The sequence below is a fragment of the Apodemus sylvaticus genome, chromosome 15, assembly GCF_947179515.1.
Source record: "Apodemus sylvaticus chromosome 15, mApoSyl1.1, whole genome shotgun sequence".
NCBI classification, from domain to species: domain Eukaryota; kingdom Metazoa; phylum Chordata; class Mammalia; order Rodentia; family Muridae; genus Apodemus; species Apodemus sylvaticus.
This window is the reverse complement of record NC_067486.1, coordinates 75,044,253-75,053,779: the sequence shown is the minus strand read 5'-3', so window position 1 is coordinate 75,053,779 and position 9,527 is coordinate 75,044,253. Positions and strand designations below refer to the sequence as shown.

Here is a 9,527-nt window from a genome sequence, read left to right as displayed (position 1 = left end):
TTGTTAATTAGGAAATAATAAAGCAGTGGGACCAGAACGATGCTCTGAGAGGGTGGCTATGTCTTAGGCCAGCCAGCCCCGTCTCTGTGCCTTTCTTCCTTGACGTTTAAAGAGGGAAAGGGGGACTACAGGATAATCTGGGCCTTTCTGTAAACTTCCTCCTCCTCTTCCTCCTCCTCCTCTTCCTCCTCCTCCTCTTCCTCCTCCTCCTCTTCCTCCTTCCCCTCTTCCTCCTCCTCCTTTTTTCTTCTTCTTCCTTCTTCTCCTTTTCCTCTTCCCCTATGTCCTCCTCCTCCTCCCATCTGTTCTTCTCTTCCTCCTCCCCTCTGTCTTCCTCCTCCTCCTCTTCCTCCTCCCTCTTCTCCTCCTCTTCCTTCCTCCTCCCCTCTGTCCTCCTCCTTCAATGCTTGCCACTCCTCTCTCTCCTCCTTTGAGGTTTGAATTTGACTAGTTTCCATAACTATAATTATTAGAATTGGGATTTCTATTTTTTTCATCTGCTCTATTTTGCTCATCAAAGGAGAAGAGAAAAGAAAGGCTCTTGTAGGTTCTGCTTTCCTTCTACAGAACCCACTGGATTGCTGACACATGCCATGAGTGCTTTGACTGTCTTAGAATTTTATAGGTGTGGGTGCTGTCATGGGTCCAAAGAATCACATTTCTCTAGTCATAGAGCTTATTTTTCTGATTTATCATATTGAATGTATCTATTTACCCCCTTTAGTACGTAAAACTTACTTTGTCCCTGAATGAAAAATTATTGACACTGATACTCTAAGTCCCAGTACACTTCTGGAAAAGAAGTAGTTTCTCTCGTATTATCCATTAGAAAAAAAAAAATCACAAGTAAGGGTTGTATTGCTTTTAATGATCAGCCCCAACATTAGCACTAGCCTAACATCTATTGATAACTCATCTGAAAAGGTTAGCAGTTGAATAATAGTGTATCAGAGCACTGGAAAGAGATAAGCCTATTTTCATCCAAAAGAGAGTTCCTGGTAAAGCTGGGTGGCATCACACAGTTCAAGGCAGAGATCTCTGCCTCCCTGGGCTGTCCTTAGATGACAATCTACCTCTCTGAGGTTTTAGTTCTTCATCTGTGAAACAATGAATGAAAACTGAGTCCTAGATATCAATGTGGGGAGAGGAATTAGAACTAAGAGCATAATGTTTAGGATAGAGGCCTTTACTAAGTTCAATCTCCTCTTTAGCTCTGTTGATCTAGCTGCTGTGTGTTCATTCTAAGTCCTCATTTTTCTTCTCTCCCTTCTCCATCTAAATTCTTACATACCCAATACATCTGAAGGTCTTATTGGAACTAATTATAAAATAAAATGAGGTCTGACTAATTCCCACACAAGGTCTGGTAAATAAGGGAGAAACTCTTGATTCTTTAAACTTTGTTTAGAGACTTAGCTGAAGATGATGTCTAGGGATGATGCAAACAAGGTCTTGACATTCACATCTCAATCTGCAAGTGCTTAGGAACATGAGCTGGATCCAAAAGACTAATAGTATGGAAAGCTTGATCTGATTGAGTGTTGGGTGGTGAGATTGAATACAATATGTAATTATGCTACCTGATTTAGGGTAAAATGGGGAGGAATGTGAGAAAATGTCCTACCACCGTTACAGTGTTTAAAACTGCAAAATAGTCAAAACAAGTCTCATGAGATTCTCAAAATTTCCCTGGAAGTAAATAAGTTTAGGTTTTATTCACAATTACCTAAGGCTTAAAGAGAAGTACATCCTGAGCCACTAGAGAAGGAAATAGAAAGCCCTTTTTCATCTCTACATCTCCTTGGGGTTCCATTTCCTTTCTGCTCAGTCTTGAAATGGCCAGACACGAAAGGAGGCGTATCCCAGAGACTTTCCCTAGTAAACTTAAGCATGATAGATATATTTTGAACTGTGAGCCTAAACCCTTTTTGTTGCTGCTACCACAGTAACACAGAACCAGGAAAATAACTCATATCTCATTCTGAAAAAATATACAAGGTTGACATCATTGGTCACAATGCTCTCATGCACCTTTGATATGTTGCAAACAGTTTCCCTCATTTCTGGATATTTTTCTTGAATATATAAATATTTGATATCTTGAGTATAAGAGTCTGAAAAGTTAATTCACCTCACAACTAATGAAGGGACTGATGACCGGCATGTGGCGTCAGGCCTTCTTAGACTAAAGCAGAAAGAAGGGCATTCGTTGCTGTAAGACCTAGTGACATCTACAGAGTCTGCAGTATAGTTAATGTTTTTCTTAAAACTTTGTATCAAATGTGAAAGTCTTGTGGTGTTTTCTGCTTTCAGAGGAGTGAGAGAGGAGTATCCTAAGCCCTTGTCCATTGAGACCACTCTGAGGGCAACAAGAAATAATGCACTAACAAAATTCCAAAACAAATGACAAAAGCCATTCAGGACACAAAGAAAACGCTCTCTTAAATCTACCATAGTACATGGATCAAGAGGATTCAGGAACTTTTGGTCAGGAGAAAAGATCTCAAAGACTTTTGAAAGTTTATTTTTGAGAGGTTAACTGAACACAAAATGTGTTTGTGAGACAGTATGCATTGTGACTACTCTGTTTCTACAAATAAGGAATCCTCCAACTATGAGAATTAAAAAATGTAGTTTACTACAGTAAAATGACTAAAAAGGCCTTTCAAAAATAGGCATGAAGTAGTGATAATTTGTTGCTATTTTCTACCACAAAGTTCAAAAGTAGCATGACATGTCTATGATTATAAAATGCCTACACACACACACACACACACACACACACACACACATATATATATGAAATTATTTATATATCCTTTGTCAAAATTCAGAAGGAAATACCATTGGATAGCCAACAGCTACTCCAGGAGCATATGGTTTCCACCTTGGATATATGATTATTAGGGCAAGTATAATGTATATTTGATACCACAGATAGCCTCACAAAACTCATAAAATGTTTGGTGGTAGTACATATTGGGTGGCTAGCAAATGTAACTCAGAACCTCATCTTGCTTCTAAGATAAGGTAATACATTTGGTGCTTAGGTAAAAAGAGGATCTCAACTCATTCAAAACATAAAATGCTTAGGTTATCATATCAATGGTAATCTGTTGCAAGATATTTCCTATCAATTCACAAAGAGGTAGTGAGAGGCCAGTGATTGGAGGGGAGAGAGGAGGAGGAGCTAAAAGAAGTGAGGGGAGGAGAGAACGAGGCTCGGCGGACCAGTGAAGAGAGAGGGAGACACGGATATCCAGATAGCTTCAGACATATTACCGGTGTTTTGGAGAAGTTAGAAATATTGGGATAAGACTTTATCATTGTAAATTGTCATTATCTAATTGGGAGTTTTATATACATAAATATATTTGGTTATCTATTGAAATTTAAGAGTCATGCTCTACCAGATACTTGGAAGGAGTGGGTGCTGGGCAGAAGCGTGGGACTCCCACCATTTACTGAGTCTATGGCAGAGAGGAAACACAGCTGCGATGCTGTGAGAACTAGCTGGGAAAGATTGGCTCAGTTGTAACAGTGAGAGTTGACCGAACTGCCGGGAATTGGTATATAGAGGCCTGGCTGAGCAGTACTTACTAATTATTTACCCCTACAGTAATCACTCGACTTATTAAAGGAAACCATTTAGGGAAGTGAACAGATCTTATTTATTGACTGCAACAAAATTTATAATGTTCTGTTTCTATGTGGGGGCCCATATATATGTCCCTTAGATATGGATCATGGGGATTTTCTTATGAGCCTCTTGGCACTCTAAGGGCTGGACTTGATAGAATGGCATCAGCCTGAAGTAGGTTCTGAGTCTCTTGAGAGCTTCTAGAGTCTTCAGCTCCATGGCCGCCTTCCCTTGAGAAACAGAAAGAAGTTTTCTGTGTGGAATCTTTAGCACATGATAAACTCGGATTTCTGAGCCCAGACTATCTCCTTCAATCAGAAACAGAACAGGGCATGGCCACAACCAGATCAGATTACAATGGATCCTAGTTTCACCAAGCATACTGACATAAAATTCGTATGTATTTATAGCTTGGCTGTTCAGTGAATTTGATTTAGTTCATTTTGTTCTCTAAGAAATGTAATACAATAATGGCTTAGATACATTATCAATTATTGCCATAAATTATTGTGTATACTATTGAGTGCAAACAATATAAAACAAGTGTACTGAGTTGTTTTATATAATTTATTCAGACTATAAGCTATGGTCTAACCAAAATTGTTCTAATCTTTTAGCCAAACCCAAAGCCTTCATTAACCTAGCATATTAGAGTATCTTTATCTAAAAACACAGTTGTAGTACATCTATAATAAAAAAAAGGAATCTTCCACTGGAGGAGTCCTTATATGTAACTTTCTTCTGAGTGCTTCTTCTCTTCTCCTAACCCTCATGCTTAAACCTATATTAAATATCATCCTAAGTGAGGTAACCCAATCACAAAAGGACACACATGGTATGCACTCACTGATAGGTGGATATTAGTCCAGAAGCTTATAATACCCAAGACATAATTCACATATCAAATGATGCCCAAGAAAAAGGAAGAACAAAGTATGGATACTCTGCTTCTTCTTAGAAGGGGGGACAAAAATACATAAATACATGTATCTCCACAGAATGAGATACAGAGACAAAGTATGGAGCAGAGTCTGAGGGAAAGACCATCCAGAGACTACCCCATCTAGTGATCCATCCCATATACAGTTTCAAAACCCAGACACTATTATCAATGGCCACAGTACTTACTTACTGGAGCAGGATATAGCTGTCACTTGGGAGACTCTGCTAGTGCATGACAAATTCAGAGGTGGACACTCTCAGCCAGCCATTGAACTGAGCGCAGGGTCCCCAGTGGGGAAGATAGAGAAAGGACCCAAAGAGCTAAAGGGGTTTGCAGCACCATAGGAGGAATAACAATGAGTCACCTAGTACTCCCTGAGCTCCCAGGGACAAAAACATCAACCAGATAGTCCACATGGTGTTACCCATGGCTCCAGATGTATAGGCAGCAGAGGATGGCCTTACTAGACATCAAAGGGAGGAGAGGCCCCTGGTCCTGGAAAGGCTCAATGCAGCAGTTTGGGGGAATACCAGGATAGGAAAGCAGGAAGGGGTTGATTGGGGACCGGGGGAGGAGAGCTGGCTAATGGGACTTTGGTGGGGAGGACCAGGAAAGGGGATATCATTTGAAATATAAATAAAGAAAATGTCTAATAAAAATATCTTTTAAAAATCTCTAACTTGAATCAAAATGTGCATTTTAAAGACATACCAATATTTTCTGCCTCTTGGTCTGTCAAATAGTCTTCCTTCTGAGACTTGGAACATCAGTATAAATTTATTCACGCATTTCTTTGTATGTGCTTGTAGACAAGCACTGTATAGCTGAACTACTCTTAGCCCAGGAAATAGCTATTTGAGACATATATATATATATATATATATATATATATATATATATATATATATATATATATATTCAGGGAAGAAGCATGGTAGTTTCAGGTAACTACTTCTTTTTTCTTTGATCCTTTTTTATATTATCTCTTTGAGATCCTGCTAGGATGGTTGATACCCCTGAGATTATATTTTCTGATTTAATAACTGCAGGAAAAAATCTCTGACAAAAGCAGTAGCTGTAAATGAGAAGTCACATTGTTCTACATTTTCATTATTGCTTTAAAACTCCCTTTGGATGTCTTTCCCTATAAATGGCAAATAACTCTTATGTAGCATAAAGAAAATAGCGACTCAAGTGTACATAATTAAGTGCCTTTCCCTTTTGGGAAATGGTAATATTTGATATCTTGGCAGCTTAATAAAGCGCAAAAAAAAAAAAAAACCAACACCACTCAAGTTATACCATCACCAATAAGATGAGAATGAATTGTGTAACTAATTCTTCAAAATTTAAAAATCCCTTCATGCCCCATGCAACAGAAAAGAAGGGCCTCAGAAAGGCTCAGAAAGTAAGTAAAACTAACAAAGTTCATAAATGATTGAAACTTACAAGCTCCTGAAACTTAGACGATTTCCATGGCTGCTTCTCAAGACCTTATAAATAGTAACAAACTATGGATGGGAAGAGACTATGCTTGGCCAAGCTGCCTACATACAAGTTGCCTATTCCCTGCCTACACATTATATAGGATGCCCCCACCCAGTCACTCAAATGAGCGATCAACAAAGTCGAGTGACTTTTTCTATCTCAGCTACCGCTGAGACCTTCAAACTCCTTTAAGTAACCCCAATAAACCCATTGATTCACTAACCCAGAGTTGGACAACATCATTTCTTTGTTCTGCCATACGTGTCCTATCTGGGATGAATAGATGTTTATTCATGCCTCCTCCAGAAATGTCACTAAATAGTGTGTCAATACCACCCACTAATGGCTTTTAACCATCTGTGTTCCTTTGGCATATATTATCCAGTGATAATAACACATGGGTAACTACCAGTCAAGGGTAACTGAAAACTTCCTTTTCCCTTGCCCTTTGTTTCATCCAGTGTAAGAAACCCAATACAAAGTTTACATTTGAATGTACAGGTCTAATCTCCCTTACTTTTCTTCATCTATGACTTTACTTAAATGTCAGTTTAGGAACAAATAGCAGTTAATAGAACTTGATTTTCCAAAGATGTGGAATGGGGGCAGATATTAGGAGTGTCAGCACAGGCATAGCCAAGTAATCTTACCCCAGCACTATCTTGAGGAACTAGAAGCATTATAAGACACATATGTTTTAGGGAAATGGTAGGTCACACCGTGTCAGACACTGGAATGTCAGCTGGAAGAGAAAGGATGTGTCATCCACCTCCTCAGCTACTACCTACACGGAGACAGACAATGCAACCCATTGACAAGACAGGTGAGATCTTGTATGATTTGGATTGTTTCCTAAATGCTATATCACAGGAGCTTTCTAACTGATCCTCCTATCCCCATTCCTCACTTATAAAGAAGCCAAAATCTTTACTTATGAAATACATGAGTTGGATCCTGTCACACATCTGGTAAAGCATTCCAAAACATTTCCATTAATCTCTGATTAAGATCTTACCCTGGTGTATCCTGTCTCCTGAAGAAATTCTTCCTCTTGTGCCATCTTCCTTCAGTCACCTTGGCCCACATGAACTCTCTGCTTTCAACCCATTAACCCAGCCTTGCCCTGCCCGACTCCATTCTCCCATCATGCTCTTTCTCTTACATGTCAGATGAATCCCTTTTTCTCATTCTCAAGATCGCCTCTCTACAGTGGCTGGAAAGGTGACTCAGTGGTTAAGAGCTCTTCCAGAAGATGTGGATTCAGTTCCCAGCACTCACACAGCAGCTCACAAGTGTGTCTGTAACTATAGGTTCAGGGAAGCTGAGATCCTTTTCTGGCCACTTGGGGTACCAGACATGCATGTGGTACAGAGATAAAAAGCAAATACACATAAAATAGAAATGAAAATAAAGTTATAAAAAGCATTTCATAGCTATTTGATGAGAATTTCTCACATCATTTCCTTCCTTCTTTCTCATTTCACATCATCTCTGTCTCTCTCCAGGTCCTGAGAATATCATGCTGGCACTAAAATCTTCACATCAAATTTCTGTGTTTATATATCTAGTTCTGGATCCAGCCTTCCCTCCCCGCTTTCAGTCTTAGCCATTGACAACATATCCATGTAATTGGTCACTGTCAGGACTCTGTTGTTTGTTATTTTGGGGGACTTTTTTCTTCTTCACAAAGTGTGTGACTGGGTTCACTATTTATACTTTCTAGAAGACATTTAGGCTGCTATATCTTCCAAATCCATCCTGAGATGGTCCAAGATGCTGCTGGACATTTGACACCTCTGCATACATACTAAGGAAGCCCGGGCATAGACAAGTCTAATCTTCCAAGAGATAACAAACAGCTCGTGATAGCTTCAGTTGTCTGCGTACAGCTGAGTCTGGTGTTCTAGGAGCTGGGGTGGGACTCAGAGACAGGCCTTCTTGTCATTCTAGTGAACTAGTGTCATATGGTTCATATCATATGTGGATATGGTAGTGAACTAGCTGACAATGAGCATCAGTCAAGGCCCTTCCAGTTCTGTGATGGCTCCCGATGGAACAACGTCAGTTTATAACTGCTTATGAATAGTCAGAAGAGGGGTGCTACTTCACCCCTCCAACCTCAGATAAGCTTATTTCTGATGCTTCTTTACCCAGGATTTTTGCTTTTTTTAGGGGTTTTTGGTTTTGTTTTGATTTTTCTTGCTTGCTTTTTGAGACAGCATCTTGCTTAGCTAGGTCAAGCTTAATACTCACTATGTAGCTGAGAGTGATATTGAGCATCTGGTCCTCCCACCACTACTTCCCAAACACTGGGATCATGGGCATATACTATTACATGTCATTTATGAGGTGTAGGAGCTTAAACCCAGAGATTCATGTACACTACATAAACAATTTCTATGCTGAACTATATCCTCTGCCCATAATTTGAGCTTTGATTCCTATCCTGCCTTATAGTTTAGATTATGATACCCAGCAGGACAAAAAAAAGAAAAAACATTGAACTCATCCCAAAATAAGTTAATATAAGCACAAATCCCAAGGTAACTCCTTTCTAACATTTCCCTATTGAGCTACTTCATGGAATCTCATGGTTACATCCTTACTGTAAAAAATAATCAAAACTCTGGCAGATTATAAATCAGTGCCAGGGTACTTTTGTAGCATTTAAAAAGCCATGAGTTCAGTCCCCAGTACTGATAGATAAATATTAAAAGATAAACCCAGGAATGCCCAAATTGCTGCATATATGTAGTTGGTCATCTTTGGTGGAAGATTAGAGACAAGCTTTATCCATCTATTTCATTTAAACGCAAATGAATATTGGGAGAGGATTTCTGCTAAATTTGATTGGGTAGTGGACATATGGGTGGCTGCTCAAGCACTTGACCTGTTTCTGGTCCTGGTAGGCTCAGTCAATCTTGGTATACTATTTTGCCTTTTGGTTGACTGATACTGTGGCATCATTATTCTTTGAAAGAACTAGAGTAACTGCTGGTGATGTGCAGTTCAGCACATAGATTCACTTTACTGCTTCACAATCAACTTTCCAGTGTTACCACAAACTATTTAACCAAAAGACTATGGTTTTTTTCCTGATATATATGGCTTGGGCTTACTCTAGTGTGCCAAGATTTATATCTTGATTATTCTAGAGGGGTTTCCTTTAGTTGCATGCTGTTTCTTTTGCAACAGTGTGCCTGAATCTATTGTCACCCTGCATTTGATACATAACACATTAACTAGCCATGGGCTATGTGGTCTCCAGAACTCAGAACTGATGCTAGGCTCTGTTTCCTTAGTAGTGATAAGTAACACAGGATTCAAGGGTCTCTTATCTTCTTCTTCAGAAGGCATATTCTGCAAAATCCAATCTCATGAATTTTTAAAGGTTTCAGTAAAGTTCCAGGTTCTGAATTTCCCTATGGCTTATCCTTAATCTCAGTGGTTCTCAAC

At 39.3% G+C, this 9,527-nt stretch overlaps 1 pseudogene; it reads left to right on the top strand.

The window, feature by feature from the left end:
- Positions 1 to 6,776: 6,776 nt before the first annotated feature.
- Positions 6,777 to 9,527, top strand: part of LOC127665662 (RNA transcription, translation and transport factor protein-like) — a 6,966-nt pseudogene continuing 4,215 nt past the window's right edge.